Below are 18747 nucleotides of genomic sequence, written 5' to 3' on the forward strand. Positions count from 1 at the left end.
TAGCTCGTGGCTACAGTCGGCCCGTTTGTGGCCCGTTAATCCATTGGGCCGTTTTCATAGCGTCATCAAATACGGCCCACTAACGACCCATTCCGCCTGTCGATAGAATGAAGCCCGTTAAACATATCGACCTCTTAACAGCCCGTTATGGTCGGCCCATAAACAGACGATTCCCATTGTAGCCCTTTACGACCCATATTGTGGTCCGTTATTGGTCCACGAATAGTACGACCCATGTTTTGCCAATCGATTCTATGGCCCGTAGAAGGCACATTGATTCTACGACCCGTAGAAGGCACATTGATTCTACGACCCGTAGAAGGCCCATGGATCCTTCGGCCTGCAGGAGGCCCACGGTCACTACAACAGGTAGCAGGACCATGGTTACAGGGGTCCGTATGTTGCCCATGGTTACTGTGACCTAGTTTTAAAAAATAGGTTATTGTGGCCACTAGAAAAACACGAAAAAAGAACTGTAGTGACTACAAGCAAACAACTAAACAAGACAATAAGGAAATAAATAATCAAGCAACAAACTCTAGGCTATTACGGCTATTACACATATTACATCCACTAGGCATCAAAGTTTGCCACCAGTGCAAATATAGGGAACAAAGCAGCATATTACATACACCAACCATCTAAATTGGCCATCAGTGAAAATAAATGCGGCAACAAAACAAGTCCATAACTGAAACAACTTCATAAGAACTCAAGAAACATTATCCTGGGTATCCATCATGCCGGCAATAAGCTTAGCAAGCTTATTAGCTTTCTCCCGTTTGGCGCTAAAATCCTCCAACGCTTGTTGTTGCACCAGAAAGTATGCATCTAAATTCTCCAGGAATTTCCGCAGTCCTTTGGCTTCTTGTGGCAGCACAACTGGTCGATGTCTTTTAGCTCGTAGTTGAGACTCAAGAAACCGGACTGATTCAGACAGTGAGTTCGAAGAGCTTGTGCCAGCGGCAGTGGCCAGTAACTCGAACACTACATCAAGACAGGACTATGGGGTTGTCGTACTGTCTTCAAGATAGTTCTCCTTAGCTTTTTTATTAGCTTTGTTGGAGACCAACAAGGATGTCTCACTATCCTGAACCTTATCTGCATTACTTCCTTTACCAATGCTTAATAAGGTACTCTTCCCTAATATTCTGTCAGCATTCTAAAATAAGAAAGAAGCAGACACATAACAGGTTTAGCATGTAGTATATGAAACTCATTTCGATGAACTAGTTCAGTAGTAAGGTGGACATGATTAAACTACCAACTCTTCTATTGCCAACTAGTACATAATAAAAGCATCAAACAAACATATATCTATGTCCTATGGCCACTGCATTGTCTTTGCAAATCAAAATAGAGATAGGTTCAAATTGTACCAGTTCAAGACAAAGCAGCATTAAAAGAATACAAGTGTGGGAAACTACATGGCACAACAAGATTTCAGATGGGTACCAGGGGTATACATGTACAACAACACTATTGGCTCTGTTGTGATGCTAGTAATGTGCATGCATGATATGAGAAGTCAACCGTATACAAATTGAAATTGAAATAAACAAAGCAATTTAGAAGAGCAAACCTGTTAAAGAAACATGTTTAAACATACCCGTTGTGTCATTGGAGTTTTGATTGAATCCTTCAGTTTAAAGATAAGTTTGTATGAGTAAATACAATGATAAAAGAGCAAAGAAGTATGCACCATTGCAATGGAATCTTAAATGAGAACAATTATTCTTCAGGTTTAAGCACTTGTTCTACACAAACAGAGTATAGTAAGATGCAGACATATAGTACTTCAAAATAAAAAATGAGCTCATAGACCTTACCACATTCTTGGTTCGGGACCAGTACAGAACAAGGCGTTCCCAGTCATTGTCCCGTAAATGTGCCTCAGGAGAAAGTAAGGGAATTTGATGAATTTCTTTGCCAGTGAAGTACGTTTTCTTCAGGTAATTCTGATACTGCCACCAAGCATTCTTGAAGATAGCAGAGGTATTAGGACAGGTTACCTCATCCCGAGTTTCCAAACTGGTCCTTCCCTATAGAGAAAAATGGGAACATTTGATGTATTATAACCAGCATGGAGGTAGAATGTATGGAACAAAGCAAAGTAATTGCCATGAATAACATTACTTACACATAACTCCTGGACAAACACCTGCAACTAGTTTTTTCCTTCATCTTCAGTATAATATTTCCATGATGGGAAGATACACACATATGATTTGACAACATCAAATGCGATAGATGCTAAACTACGAATGGCTTGTTGTACTTCGTCCACATGAATAGGTGTACTAACGGGTGGAGTTGGGTTTCGCCATGGTAGTACTGGTGCTTTGGGCACTAGAGCTGCCTTACTAACTGCTCTTGTTTGGGAGCTCTGTGATGGAGATGGCGCTGTGTCAACCAGAACTGGGTTACTATCTGCTAGGGTTAGATTGGGTGAAGCTGGTTCTTTGTCCATCGGAGTAGGGGTATAGTCTGCGAGAGTCTGGGTTATGTGTGGTAGGGCTGGTTCTTGTGCATGTACAACCAGGGCGCTATCTCCACCAAGAGGTACCACTGTTTTATTTGAATACCGTGTTTTTACTCCGCTAGATACTGCCATCAACCCCTCCAATTCAAATGACCGACACAAGAAAAGTAGTTGAATGTACAGACCTTGTATGAGAGACAGATGCGATAGATAGGGTGGAAAAAAGAGGGCATGAAATAGTTCACATATATATTGTTTAACTAAAAAGGATAGCATGACATAATTTCACATATATGACGTCTATATAAACTGGATATCATAGCATGGCATAATTCAAAGATATGATGACTAACTAAACAGGATGACATGAGATAATTATATGATGTCTTTAGTAAACAGGTTTGCATGACATAATTCACATACATGTTATCTAAGTAATCAGGATCACGTGATATAATTCACATATGTGATTTATATACTAAGAAGAGGGCATTCACATATATGATATCTGAACTAACAACATAGTGTTGAATATTGTGTATATGATGCCTAAACTATGCAATGCAAGACGCCATATGCATGATATGAGCAGTATAACCATGCCAAGTTAGAGCATACACCTCGGTGGGGGAATAGGACTGGTCATCTTTCGCCGAATCCATCTCTGAGGAGCTATTGGGACCTAGCAAGAGATCTGCTGTAATGCCCCGAGACTGATGTGCCACGTGTCTTCCAGTTATTTGCTGTGTTGCCTTGTCATGTGCTTGCGTGTCATGCATTTCATATCATGTCATCATGTGCATCGCATTTGCAAACGTGTTCGTCTCTTGCATCCGAGCATTTTCCCCGTTGTCCGTTTTGCATTCCGGCGCTCCTATGTCCTCCGGTGTCCATTTCTACCTCTTTTCGTGTGCGGGTGTTAAACGTTCTCGGATTGCACCGAGACTTGCCAAGCGGCCTTGGTTTACTATCCGTAGACCGCCTGTCAAGTTTCGTGCCATTTGGACTTCGTTTGATACTCCAACGGTTAACCGAGGGACCGAAAAGGCCTCGTGTGTGTTGCAGCCCAACACCCCTCCAAAGTGGCCCAAAACACACCTAAACCTCCTCCATCATCTAGGCCATTCGATCACGATCGCGTGGCCGCAAAACACACCTCATTTGGAGCCTCCATCATCTAGTCTCGATGAGTACTCCATTTCATCTCATTGCATCATTTTCATTTGAGCTCATCTTGATGCCCTAAATGCTATTGGAAGAGGGCTATGTGATGTTAGTTTCAGTTTAATATCAGCAAATGCACTTTTGTCATTTTTGCCTTGATTAATGTGTGCATGCTATGATCCTGAGCCCTACATGTATTTTGTTGTATGCCATGCCATCTTTACAGGGGTGTATGCCATGTATTTTTGTGATCTCTATGGTGACTAGCACAAGCATGCAAAGTATCTTACTTAATATTGCTGATTTCAGGGACTTAGAAATATTCTAAGTCTCTGCCCTGTCATTATTTTTATGTCATATGTTCATGTTGATACCTAGTGACCCGTGCCTCTTTTGAGCATGATCAGTAAGGATGTTTTGTAGATATTTTGGTGCTCTATCCATCCATGTCCTTGTTTGCATTATGGAGCACCCTAGCTTGAGTCAATCGAGCTCTACTTTTGCTATAAAATGTTCCTGGCAGATTGCTAACATGTTTAGCGATTTTGCCGAGCTTGTTGTTGTTGATCCGTGCATGCTATGTTGTTGTTCTTGCCATGTTTAGCTTCTATGCCATGTCTACTTGCTGGGTGTATGCTTAGTTTGTCATGCAATGCCTCTTAGTGAGTGCTTTGAGCTCGTTTACATGCCTATTTAATATCTGTTTTGCCATGTTCCAGTTTTCTGCTAAGTCTGAATCTGTTAACGATATTTGCTATGTTCACATGCTTGCAATTGTATTTTTTGATCCCTTTTGGATTATGGTCAGTAAGGGACTTTTGTTGTATGCTTTGAGTAGCTCATGCCGTGCCTTGCGTTGCCATGATATGTTCCTGTAGCATGTTGTTATCTTGCTCTAAACATTGCTTCCTGATGTTAAGTTCCTGCCATGTTGTTATTTTCACTAAGTCTGTAACCTGTTATCTTTTGCACTTTTGCCATGCTTGTTTGAACCTGCTATTGAGTGAATTAGCCGTAGCTCAGTGTTCATCTTTTGTCAAGCATCTTGAGTGGATCCCTGCCATGCATTTTGTTGCTATGTTAGAGTGCAGTAGCTTGTTGTTCTTGATGCATTTAGATGGCCTTGTGCTATTAATCGCAGCTTTGTGCCATTCTTGTTTTTCTTGTCATTTCCAATCCGCGCATCCGTTTTCGGTGATCTCTATAATTATTTTGACCGAAATCAACTCCTCTTTCCAGTGGCACTCTTGGTTTTCCAAGTTGAGGCCAGGTTCAATCTTTCCCTTCCGAATCATGCATATGCATTGCATACCACATCCCGCATATCATGCCTTGTTTATGTGTTGGTTGTTTACTATGTTGTGTGCTTCTTTCCGATGTTGATTCTTCAGGTTGGTTCCAATAACGTCGCGTTTGTGAGGATCCGTTCGACTACGTCCGTTTGTCTTCTTCATGGACTCGCTCTTCTTCCTTGCGGGATTTCAGGCAAGATGACCATACCCTCGAAATCACTTCTATCTTTGCTTGCTAGATTGCTCGCTCTTTTGCTATGCCTATGCTACGATACCTACCACTCGCTTATCATGCCTCCCATGTTGCCATGTCCAGCCCCTAACCCACCTTGTCCTAGCAAACCGTTGTTTGGGTATGTTACCGCTTTGCTCAGCCCCTCTTATAGCGTTGTTAGTTGCAGGTGAAGATGAAGTTTGTTCCTTGTTGGAACATGGATATGTTGTTCCTTGTTGGAACATGTTTATTGTTGGGATATCACAATATCTCTTATTTAATTAATGCATCTATATACTTGGTAAAGGGTGGAAGTCTCGGCCTTATGCCTGGTGTTTTGTTCCACTCTTGCCGCGCTAGTTTTCCGTCATACCGGTGTTATGTTTCTTGATTTTGCGTTCCTTACACGGGTGGGTGATAATGGGAACCCCTTGACAGTTTGTCTTGAATAAAACTCCTCCAGCAAGGCCCAACCTTGGTTTTACCATTTGCCACCTAGCCTTTTCTTTCCCTTGGGTTGGCCAACCCAAGGGTCATCTTTATTTTAACCCCCCCGGGCCAGTGCTCCTCCGAGTGTTGGTCCAAACTAGAGTCCTTTGCAACGCCCCCTCGGGGAAACTCGAGGTTTGGTTTTTAGCTGTACGGAGCGCTCATCTGGTGTGCCCTGAGAACGAGATATGTGCAGCTCCTATCGGGATTTGTCGGCACACCGGGCGGCTTTGCTGGTCTTGTTTTACCTTGTCGAAATGTCTTGTATCCGGGATTCCGAATCTGATCGGGTCTTCGCGCTAGAAGGAATATCCTTCATTGACCGTGAGAGCTTGTGATGGGCTAAGTTGGGACACCCCTGCAGGGTTTGAACTTTCGAAAGCCATGCCCACGGTTATGGGCAGATGGGAATTTGTTAATGTCCGGTTGTAGAGAACTTGACACTTGACTTAACTAAAATACATCAACCGCGTGTGTAGCCGTGATGGTCTCTTTTCGGCGGAGTCCGAGAAGAGAACACGGTCTTGTGTTATGCTTGAACGTAGGTTGTTCTGGGATCACTTCTTGATCATACATTCTCGAACGTGCTTTGCCTTCTCTTCTCGCTCTCATTTGCGTAAGTTAGCCACCAAATATGCTAGTCGCTTGCTGCAGCTCCACCTCAAGCCTTTTACCCTACCTATAAGCTTAAATAGTCTTGATCGCGAGGGTGTGAGATTGCTGAGTCCCCGTGACTCACAGATACTTCCAAAACCAGTTTCAGGTGCCGACGATTACCGTGCAGGTGACACAACCCAGCTCAAGGAGGAGCTTGTTAAAGATCGTGTTCGTAGTCTTGTTTCGTTTCTAGGTGATCAGTAGTGGAGCCCAGTTGGGGTCGATCGGGGATCTGTGTAGCTTTTGGGGTAGTCTTCTTTTATTTTGGTTCCATAGTCGGACCTTGATTGTATTTGGATGTTGTAATGCTATTCATGTATTGTGTGATGTGGCGAGTGTAAGCCAACTATGTATCCCTTTCCCTTATGAATTACATGGGTTGTGTGAAGATTACCTCACTTGAGACATTGCTTTCAATGCGGTTATGCCTCTAAGTCATGCTTCGACACGTGGGAGATATAGCCGCATCGAGGGCGTTACAAGTTGGTAATCAGAGCCTTCCCCGACCTTAGGAGCCCCCTGCTTGATCGAATCGCTGGCGTTGTTGAGTCTAGAAAAATGTTTTGAGTCATTTAGGAATTATATATATCGGAGAGTTAGGAATTCTTTTTACTCCTCAGTCCCTTCGTCGCTCTGGTGAGGCATCCTGAATGTAGAGTTTTGACTCTTCTCTTCTCAAATTTTCACTATTTTTTTTAGGATCACGCGGGTATTTCCGGCTTATTCTGCGAGCCAATTCTTTGTTTTGTTTTAGTTATGGTATTCGAGTTGCTTCGAAGTCAAGTGTTGATTCCATACCTTCCCTAAGCGATGTTCTCATATTTCTATCTGGATGCTAATCCTTCATGATCATCGAGATTGTCATGTCAATCCTTTTCAACCGGCGTGTTTCTCTTCAAGTGGATCCGATCTTTTCAACATCCGCAAGATCAACTCAAGTCTTCTCAACGTTGTTTATTTCATTCGTCTCCAAGTTGCCTTTGTTTTTCGAGCCCACCCACCCCTTTTTCTTCAAGGACTCATATATCTTAATAAAGTATCCATTTTATTCATGTGAAGACTCTTCATTCTTGTCTTTGAATGTTCTTATCCGGTGATGCTCATGAAGATTCTAACGGAGCCTCAAGTTCATCATTTCTTCATTCTCTTTTCTTCTTCGGTGGATTCAATTCAAGCTTTTGCTGTTGATCATTCCTTTCCTTGTTTCAAATGCTTCCCCATGCCAGTGCACCTCATAATCATCCATTTCTCGCTATTCAATTATTCCGGAGTACTCAAGATTCTCGGAGACTCGTGTTTCCACTCTACATTTGTTCAAGCTCTTTCGAGGATGTTATCTCATTCAAGTCTTTTAATTCAACCGGTGCAATCTCTCTCTTTAAATCATTTCAACGGTGTTTTCTTTTGAGTGGGCCCTAACCCACATGTCTTTTTTAGGATCTTACCTGACTCTTCTTATTTTTCCCGGAGCTTTTCAAATTCATTTCAAAGTTTGATGTAAGAATGATTTGTCATCAGTCATATGTATTTCTCCATGATCTTTCAAATTCTTTTCACCGTTGGCTCAACCTTTCTATTCGTCATCCCGGAGTATCTCAACGATTTTTGATGGTGTTGTTCTCGTCAGTCTGGGATTTGAAGACCAGAGAGGAGTTCCTCTTAAATCCTTACCCGTTCTTCCAAAGATCCATGGTTCTAATTTGTTGCCATCCTCTCATATTGTTTTTGATTGTGAGAACTCTTTTCACCCTATCTGGAGCAATTCAAGATTCTTTTTAGTTTGATTCTCTGGAGCCCATCATTTCAGAAGACTTATTCATTCTCAACCTTCAGCTACCATTCTCCAGAGCTTACCGGTGCATCATTCAAATAGTTCTCTAAATCAGTTTGCGATTTCTTCGTCACTTGTACCTAAATTCTCTCATGTATCTTCGTTCATCCACTAATTCTTACCGGTGATTCATCCCTTTACTTCGTTCGTTTTTCAATTCTCACGGTGGTTCGTTCAAGATTTCTCTTCTTTCGGTATCATACCGATTCATTCGTTCTTTCCAAATCCTACCGGTGGTTCGTCGAAGACCTTCCCAAGTTTGTGCTATATCTACCTTAATCCTTTTTACGAGAATAAGTAGTAGGCCAAATCCATTGTTTGTCAACAATTTAATTGGTGGAGGATAAGCATAATGTAATTCTTATTCTTGTTTCATCGAGTGAATTCAACTCCTTATTCCGAAGGTTCATCACATCACATTCTCGGTTCGAGTTGCTTTATCTTTTCTTCTGGAGTTCGAAGTTTCCACTTTATCTCATCGCGAAGCTCCATTTAATAATTCCAAGGATTCAACTTTTTTTTCAACTTCTCTTTCTTTTGTCATCCTTTTGATTACCGGAGTTATTCATGGAGGCTCAACATGTGGGTTCATAAAGGATTTAATTCTTTCTCGAAGTGTTCATCAAGATTCTTTTCAGAGGAGATCAAGCATTCTTCATCTTGCAATCCGGAGTGCAATTCTTTCTTCCGTATCATTGGAGGTGGTATTATGTCATTCTTGATAATTTGAGTTCATGTTTCATAATTCACATGTTGTTAAGAATGCGGTATTCTAATCCATCAATCTCGTCATTGGAATTATCTGGTGTCATGTTTCACCTAAAGCCTTCCCTAAGGATTGTTGCTATTTATGGTGATTATAAATGACCCAAGTTCTTCTTTTATCCTCCCGGTGAAATAGTTACTCGTCTCCTTGTTCTTATCAATCCAATCTATTGTTTCCTTTGGTGGCAGAAATTCACCTCAAGTCTCGAGATGTTTTCCATAAGCCCATATCAAGCTTATCCTTTTTGTTGTTGTTTTCCCAACAACCCCGCGCAATCCTTTCTTGAAAGGATGCTTTCCAAGTTCAATTGTGGTAGAAGTTGTCATTTTCTTCTCCGTTCTTTTGTTCCAAAGATCTACCTTTGATTCCTTCATCTGGAGGCATTGTGTTGTTGCTCTCTTCGTTCCATCACCTCATTCTTGCCAAGATCATATTCTTTTCATGCTTATCCATTTAATCGGTGTGTTGTGCCCTCTGATCTAGTTCTTTCCATCTTATCAAGTCTTGCATTTCTTTTCAACCGGAGTACTGTCCGAATTTATTCTTCTTCGTTCCTCTTTTCTGACGGAGTGCTTTCAACTTTGTTCATCTCCATTGTATTCTTTCATTCAAGTTTTTCAACCTCTCAAGGTTCTTTGGTTTCTCTCGTTTGTCAAAGAAGCAACTTAGTTTTACCTCTCTTCTTTCTCTTCCGTTTTCCCTCCGGTGCCATTCTAGATCTCGGGATGAGATCCTCTCGTAGTGTTGGAGTGTTGTAACGCCCCGAGACCGATGTGCCGCATGTCTTCCAGTTATTCGCCGTGTTGCCTTGTCATGTGCTTGCGTGTCATGCATTTCATATCATGTCATCATGTGCATCACATTTGCAAATGTGTTTATCTCTTGCATCCGAGCATTTTCCCCGTTGTCCGTTTTGCATTCCTGCGCTCCTATGTCCTCTGGTGTCCCTTTCTACCTATTTTCGTGTGCCGGTGTTAAACGTTCTCGGATTGGACCGAGACTTGCCAAGAGGCCTTGGTTTACTATCGGTAGACCTCCTGTCAAGTTTCGTGCCATTTGGACTTCGTTTTATACTCCAACGATTAACCGAGGGACCGAAAATGCCTCATGTGTGTTGCAGCCCAACACCGCTCCAAAGTGGCCCAAAACCCACCTAAACCTCCTCCATCATCTAGGCCGTTCGATCACGATCGCGTGGCCGCAAACCGCACCTCATTTGGAGCTTCCTAGCTCTCTCTACCTCTATAAATAGACCCCCATTCCAAATCTCGAGTCTCCTTCCCTGAAACCCTAAAAATCTGCTCCCCTCGCCGCCGGACGTGTCCGAATTGGGCCGGACACGTCCGCCCGCTCCACCGGACCTACCGGATCGCGCCACGTGTCCCGCAGCAAGCCCCACATCGTCGCCGACCCTGCGGGCCCGCGAGCCCGTGCGGGGCCCTCTCCAGCCCATAGGCGCGCCGCCGCCCGTGCCTGTGCGGCACCCGAGCCGCCCTGCTTCGTCCGGCGCCGACGTCCGCCGCCCCGCCGCCATCGCCATCATCGTCCGGCGCCGACATCTGCCGCCCCGTTCATCGCCAGCAGGCGCCGCCCGAGACCGCCGCCCTCCGTCGCACCTCCTCCCCGCCAGATCCGGCCCCGACGACCTCATCTCCGATCTGGCCTCTTCCTCCGACGACCCCGGACTCCTCCGGCGAACCTCGTCGCGCGCTGCTACAGTGAACTCCGACGAGATCCAGATCCAGATCCATTTTGCCTTGGTTGACTTTTTCTTTCCGGGACCCTAACTTTTGGCATACTTTGACGCATCATAACTTCCTCACCATTGCTCCGATTCGTGCGTGTAGCATATCGAAATGTTTGTCTCGACGAGTACTCCATTTCATCTCATTGCATCATTTTCATTTGAGCTCATCTTGATGCCCTAAATGCTATTGGAAGAGGGCTATGTGATGTTAGTTTCAGTTTCATATTAGCAAATGCACTTGTCATTTTTGCCTTGATTAATGTGTGCATGCTATGATCCTGAGCCCTACATGTATTTTGTTGTATGCCATGCCATCTTTACAGGGGTGTATGCCATGTATTTTTGTGATCTCTGTGGTGACTAGCACAAGCATGCAAAGTAGCTTACTTAATGTTGCTGATTTCAGGGACTTAGAAATATTCTAAGTCTCTGCCCTGTCATTATTTTTATGTCATATGTTCATGTTGATACCTAGTGATCCGTGCCTCTTTTGAGCATGATCAATAAGGATGTTTTGTAGATATTTTGGTGCTCTATCCATCCATGTCCTTGTTTGCATTTATGGAGCACCCTGGCTTGAGTCAATCGAGCTCTACTTTTGCTATAAAATGTTCCTGGCAGATTGCTAACATGTTTAGCGATTTTGCCGAGCTTGTTGTTGTTGATCCGTGCATGCTATGTTGTTGTTCTTGCCATGTTTAGCTTCTATGCCATGTCTACTTGCTGGGTGTATGCTTAGTTTGTCATGCAATGCCTCGTAGTGAGTGCTTTGAGCTCGTTTACATGCCTACTTAATATCTGTTTTGCCATGTTCCAATTTTCTGCTAAGTCTGAATCTGTTAACGATATTTGCTATGTTCACATGCTTGCAATTGTATTTTTTGATCCCTTTTGGATTATGGTTAGTAAGGGACTTTTGGTGTATGCTTTGAGTAGCTTCATGCCGTGCCTTGCTTTGCCATGATATGTTCCTGTAGCATGTTGTTATCTTTCTCTAAACATTGCTTCCTGATGTTAAGTTCCTGCCATGTTGTTATTTTCACTAAGTCTGTAACCTGTTATCTTTTGCACTTTTGCCATGCTTGTTTGAACCTGCTATTGAGTGAATTAGCCGTAGCTCAGTGTTCATCTTTTGTCAAGCATCTTGAGTGGATCCCTGCCATGCATTTTGTTGCTATGTTAGAGTGCAGTAGCTTGTTGTTCTTGATGCATTTAGATGGCCTTGTGCTATTAATCGCAGCTTTGTGCCATTCTTGTTTTTCTTGTCATTTCCAATCCGCGCATCCGTTTTCGGTGATCTCTATAATTATTTTGACCGAAATCAACTCCTCTTTCCAGTGGCACTCTTGGTTTTCCAAGTTGAGGCCAGGTTCAATCTTTCCCTTCCGAATCATGCATATGCATTGCATACCACATCCCGCATATCATGCCTTGTTTATGTGTTGGTTGTTTACTATGTTGTGTGCTTCTTTCCGATGTTGATTCTTCAGGTTGGTTCCAATAACGTCGCGTTTGTGAGGATCCGTTCGACTACGTCCGTTTGTCTTCTTCATGGACTCGCTCTTCTTCCTTGCGGGATTTCAGGCAAGATGACCATACCCTCGAAATCACTTCTATCTTTGCTTGCTAGATTGCTCGCTCTTTTGCTATGCCTATGCTACGATACCTACCACTCGCTTATCATGCCTCCCATGTTGCCATGTCCAGCCCCTAACCCACCTTGTCCTAGCAAACCGTTGTTTGGGTATGTTACCGCTTTGCTCAGCCCCTCTTATAGCGTTGTTAGTTGCAGGTGAAGATGAAGTTTGTTCCTTGTTGGAACATGGATATGTTGTTCCTTGTTGGAACATGTTTATTGTTGGGATATCACAATATCTCTTATTTAATTAATGCACCTATATACTTGGTAAAGGGTGGAAGGCTCGGCCTTATGCCTGGTGTTTTGTTCCACTCTTGCCGCGCTAGTTTTCCGTCATACCGGTGTTATGTTCCTTGATTTTGCGTTCCTTACACGGGTGGGTGATAATGGGAACCCCTTGACAGTTTGTCTTGAATAAAACTCCTCCAGCAAGGTCCAACCTTGGTTTTACCATTTGCCACCTAGCCTTTTCTTTCCCTTGGGTCGGCCAACCCAAGGGTCATCTTTATTTTAACCCCCCCAGGCTAGTGCTCCTCTGAGTGTTGGTCCAAACTAGAGTCCTTTGCAGTGCCCCCTCGAGGAAACTCGAGGTTTGGTTTTTAGCTGTACGGAGCGCTCATCCGGTGTGCCCTGAGAATGAGATATGTGCAGCTCCTATCGGGATTTGTCGGCACACCAGGCGGCTTTGCTGGTCTTGTTTTACCTTGTCAAAATGTCTTGTAACCGGGATTCCGAGTCTGATCGGGTCTTCCCGCTAGAAGGAATATCCTTCATTGACCGTGAGAGCTTGTGATGGGCTAAGTTGGGACACCCCTGCAGGGTTTGAACTTTCGAAAGCCGTGCCCGCGGTTATGGGCAGATGGGAATTTGTTAATGTTCGGTTGTAGAGAACTTGACACTTGACTTAACTAAAATACATCAACCGCGTGTGTAGCCGTGATGGTCTCTTTTCGGCGGAGTCCGGGAAGAGAACACGGTCTCGTGTTATGCTTGAACGTAGGTTGTTCTAGGATCACTTCTTGATCATACATTCTCGAACGTGCTTTGCCTTCTCTTCCCGCTCTCATTTGCGTAAGTTAGCCACCAAATATGCTAGTCGCTTGCTGCAGCTCCACCTCAAACCTTTTACCCTACCTATAAGCTTAAATAGTCTTGATCGCGAGGGTGTGAGATTGCTGAGTCCCCGTGACTCACAGATACTTCCAAAACTAGTTTCAGGTGCCGATGATTACCGTGCAGGTGACGCAACCCAGCTCAAGGAGGAGCTTGTTGAAGATCGTGTTCGTAGTCTTGTTTCGTTTCTAGTTGATCAGTAGTGGAGCCCAGTTGGGGTCGATCGGGGATCTGTGTAGCTTTTGGGGTAGTCTTCTTTTATTTTGGTTCCGTAGTCGGACCTTGATTGTATTTGGATGTTGTAATGCTATTCATGTATTGTGTGACGTGGCGAGTGTAAGCCAACTATGTATCCCTTTCCCTTATGAATTACATGGGTTGTGTGAAGATTACCTCACTTGAGACATTGCTTTCAATGTGGTTATGCCTCTAAGTCGTGCTTCGACACGTGGGAGATATAGCCGCATCGAGGGCGTTACATCTGCTTCGACAGGTAGCACTGTCTGCTCTAAAGTCCTTGTTTTCACTCCAGATGTTTCCATCACCCACTCAAATGGTTGATTCATAGGAAGAGTAGTTGAACGTACAAACATTGTCGACAAATGGAATTGTAATGAAGAAAAGGATTGGCAAGATATAATTCAAATATATGATGCCTAGTTAAATAGGATGGCATTGCATATTTCACATATATTATGGCTGGCTAAAAGAGATGAGATTGCATAATTCACATATATGATATAGAAACTAAACATGTGGCATTACAGAACATGTCTAAACTAAGCAGATGACATATATGATGTCGAAAGTAGGCACTGCAAGGCAACAAACGTATGATATGACCAACATCATCATGCCAAGTTAGAGCAAACACCTCAGGGGCAAATCTAGAGTGATGGTAACAGCCTCAGGGGCAAATCTAGAGTGATGGTAACAGCCAGTGGATAGATCCAAAAATAATGATAGCATGCTGATGATAGCTTTACCGTTTGTTTCCCACCCAAGATGAACAACATAGACATACCCTAGGTGAACCAGATAATAGACAGAGATACTATTCATTATTGCCTCGATATGTGCCCCACAAGCATTTTAAAACTCAAGTTTGAACATTAATTTGGAACTGACTTGGAGTCTAAGAGGTGAACTGGACGTAAAGTAGCACGTAATATTAAGCAATGCATAACATAAGCAGAAATAAAAGAGTGCGACCTCTCTTGTGGACCTGTGTACTCCTCAGGTTCATCTGCCGAGTCGATGATGGTGATGCAGTTGCGGTGGGTATCGGTGGCAGGGAAGGAGAACCGAGGCGGCAAAAGATGGCCAGGACTCGTGATGTCTGGTATGGTGGATGCTTCTGTCGATGGAGCAACTCAGGTGAGGTGGACGCCGTCGCGACAGGATTAGGACAAACCACACAAAGTTTTCTTCAACATCTATCTGTAACTGAAGCAATTCTGTAAGGGCTCCTTTGACTTGCAAGATTCTAAAAACGCAGGGATAGGAAAAACACCAAAATAGGATAGGAATGCACGTGGGAAACATGGAATTTGTAAACACATGATTTCTGTCAACTTGGGTGTTTGGTTCATAGGAGTTGGAAGAACAGAGGAATGCAAAGAAACATGGCCAAACTAATGTGAAACCATATGAAAAGTGTACAGCCTCGTGGCGCCGAGTATGCCTCAGCTTCATCCGAGGAGTCGGTGAGGATGCTGCGTTTCTGGTGGAGCAGGTTAAGGCGGCGTTGTGGGGATGGAGCAACCACGATAGACGAGGCGATCGTCGGAGCAGCTCCTTAGATGTGGAGGATGGGGCAGCTGAACCGGCGGGATGATCAGAGCAATGATGGATCCTCATCCGGGGAGGCGGATGAGGGACATCGAGCTATTGCGCTAAACGACATCGTTGGGGAAGAGGCTCTGGCTGGGCAACGGTGGAGTGGCGGACGGAGGAGGGTGGGGTTCGCAGCTGGAGCAGAGAGGTTATGGCGGCTTGGGTTTTTGAATGGGGAAAAGGAGGTGATGGGAGGGGGGGCATGACTTAGGGACGTGCTTTTCCAAAATGTAGGGTGAGTTACAAAAGTACCCCCACTGATTTGAACTAGCCGCCCTTTTGGCCTAGGGTTAGAAGGGGGATTTCGTGTGTCGGGATTTGGCAGCTAGAGGGAGTTTTCATGCGCGTTGTAATTTAGAGATAGCAAGGCGCGGTTTGTGATGGAGCGAGTTTTTGGAGCACAAAGAGACAAAGTGATCACTACCGCAGGATGCTGCTAACGCGACATTACGATCGGAGACCCTTCGACGAAACTGTGTGCGATGCAATAATCACAAACGATGGTGTAAAAAACCTATCAAAAAAGGTGCAAAATGTTTGCGATGACGGATGCATCAAACACGGTTCAGATTTTAGTTGTGTGTGTGATGCAGGGCATACAATTCAGTTCAATTAACTTTTTGCGATGATGAGGAACAAAAGAAGCTAGTAGCCAGATGAAGGTGTGTGCGATATACAACATACGGTTCACTCGGATGAACTGTTTGTGATTAGGCAACACAAAAGAAACGATCAACCAGATCAAGGTGTGTGCGATATACAACATGCGGTTCACTCAGCCTTGTCGTTAGTGTGTGATATATGTGGCAACTGTTCGCTCCTCACTAGCCTCTTCTTGTACCGTGGCAACCGTCCACCGCCTCTTCACCTTTCCCTCTCGATTTGGAACTGCGGTCGCACGCTCTTCCTCCCTCCATTTTCCTTCACCCTTCCTTTTGCCATTGTTCGATCGTCTTCTCCATGGAGGGAACAAGTCGGAAATGACCCCGTTATTCTTGCCCCGATTTGAAAGATGACGTGGTGGAGGAACTCATTGATCGGTGCAACGTCATCACCTCGGCTAGCACGACAGGTTCGTTCAAGTCCATTCTCAACTCAACAAATAACATCATTGTAAAGAACCCAAGGGTTCAGGAGCGGTTTGATCTCCCCTATCTTCTTCACCATGACGTTGGTCGCCGGCGTGGGGACAACGAAAGTGTTGCCTTGTGCAAGTTGATGCCGCTTGATAATGATATGTGTGATGTTAAGATGCCATCACTTGAGGGTAAGGCTTGGGCAGGTGCAAATGGAGATTGGGTTGTTTATATTGGTTATAACTGCGAGTGTGAACTTGTGAATGTGTACACTCGTCACCGGGTTCCACTTCCAAAAATCGCAGACTGCCCCGAGGTTGAGCACTAGATGATTTACGTGCATTCAAATACGATCATGGTGATTGTCGTCTACGGAAGATAGCAATTTGTCGAGTTCCAAACCGCTCTTGGGATTACAAGAACTATGAAGTTGTTGCTATCTTTGACAAGCTTGTTGCTGTTCTTACTTCCACGCCTCGATGGATATTGCTCAAAAATCAATTTTTGTACACGGATGAGTACTGTGATGCAACTCAATACGAGGGTCTTGTGTTTGCTGCCACCACTCATGTCACTATTTTTGCATGGAATCCTTATGGTTTCGGTATGTTTGTCTTCCACCGTAATTATAATTTTTTATCCACATGCATGCGGGTTAGCTAGTTTCCCTTTACTAATTAACCTTCTTGTGTTTCCAAGGTCCTGTGAACATTCCACCACCTATACTTGAAAAATTTTGTAACCAAGGGGGAGATGATGATGGTGATGATCACGAGCATGAGGACGAGCATGACCTATATACTCAGTGGCGCCTGGCAACTTATTCTGATGGATCACCTCTTCTTGTATGTATACAGGGCACTGTTGATGTTACTAACGAAGCAGGTGTTGTCTCCCATTGTCGCACTCTCCGAACCTATTACAACATCTGTTGCAGGGTATTCTGGATGGATACTAGTGTGCTAGCGCCAACACCTTCTCCCTGGTTTAGTATTGATAGTCTTGGAGAAAACTCGCTCTTCCTTGGACAAAACTATCCAATGATGGTAAAAGGCGATCCAGCCACTGTTGACACAACATTACTACCATTTATGAGAAGAAATTGTATCTATACCTTGGACATTGCTATGGTTCCCTACCCTGGCTATCACAATATGCAACCTGATATAGGCCACTTCAGCCTGGATGATCGGTCCTGCGTTGGTCTCGAGATTGACAATATCTGGCCCTTCCCAGAGAATTAGTTATGGTTCAAAGCAAGCATTTGCAACGCCGAGGATTGGTTGAGCTGAAGTGTGAGAAAAACTTTAGTATTTACTAGAATGTTTTGTTGAAAATAATATATAATCCAACATGTATCCTCGTTGTCGTTGTGTGTTGATGACTTGATGTAATGAATGATACATTTGCATATGTGTCCCATCAACTCACGCCTGCTCGCACGGCACACGGGTCGCGTGGCGGCATGTATATTATTTTTCTATTTGGATGATTAATGCTGCCGCTTTATTGCTTAACCGAAGCATGTCACGTATCCATTGTTGGTCTAACGCTCACGGTTTGAATAAATAATCCATTTGGGATATTGGTTCCCAATTATTAATAATCTCCCGTCTATAATTAGATAACGATTACATCAAAACTGGTCTCAAATTTGACAAAAAAGTACAATGCCACTTTGTATTGGTGTCCATATGAACAGTGCTAGTGATCTTAGTTGCAAAAATTAGATAGTGCTAGTGATTTTTAGCTGCATATTTTTGACAAATCGCAATATTACAACGTTGACAAACAACAATGTTACTAGATCAACAAAAGTCAATCTTTCCAGTTTGACAAATGGCAACATACCCAATATGATAGATGCAAATCTTACCCAATTATTTCTACGTGGTTGCACACGGGTCATCCAAAACAACCGTTTGCATTGAAGGGATGCACAAATCCTGTGCTGCAAATTTTCCCTTGACTTAAGTGGGAAGACCATAGCTCTCACTTTGCATACGGGTGTTCTATCTAAAACGTTTGGGATCAAGAGCTGCACAAATCCTGCTCGACACATTTTCCCTTGGCTTCTTGGGGAAGCTGTCAGTTTGCATACGGGTGTTCTAACTAAAACGTTTGCGATGAGTGTTTTATATTTAAAAACCATTGACATTATTTTCAAAAGAAAATCATTTGATAAGTCTGTACATTAAGAGAGAAAAACACAAGTTCATTCAAACCATATCTTTCATTCAGTCACACTGCGAATTTATATTCATATGATCGAGAATTTGAGATACAGTATTAAACCCCCCAAAAAACTATTTCCGGCGGCGGCAGAGGCGGCGTGCCGCGCCGTCGTTGTCGTTGTCGTCCTCGGGGACACCGTTGTTGAAGCCTTCAAGGCAGCACAAAATGTTCTTCACTTGTAAATCAAACATCATGTCATCGCGCGA

The sequence above is a fragment of the Triticum dicoccoides genome, chromosome 5A (genome assembly GCF_002162155.2).
Source record: "Triticum dicoccoides isolate Atlit2015 ecotype Zavitan chromosome 5A, WEW_v2.0, whole genome shotgun sequence".
NCBI classification, from domain to species: Eukaryota; Viridiplantae; Streptophyta; class Magnoliopsida; order Poales; family Poaceae; genus Triticum; species Triticum dicoccoides.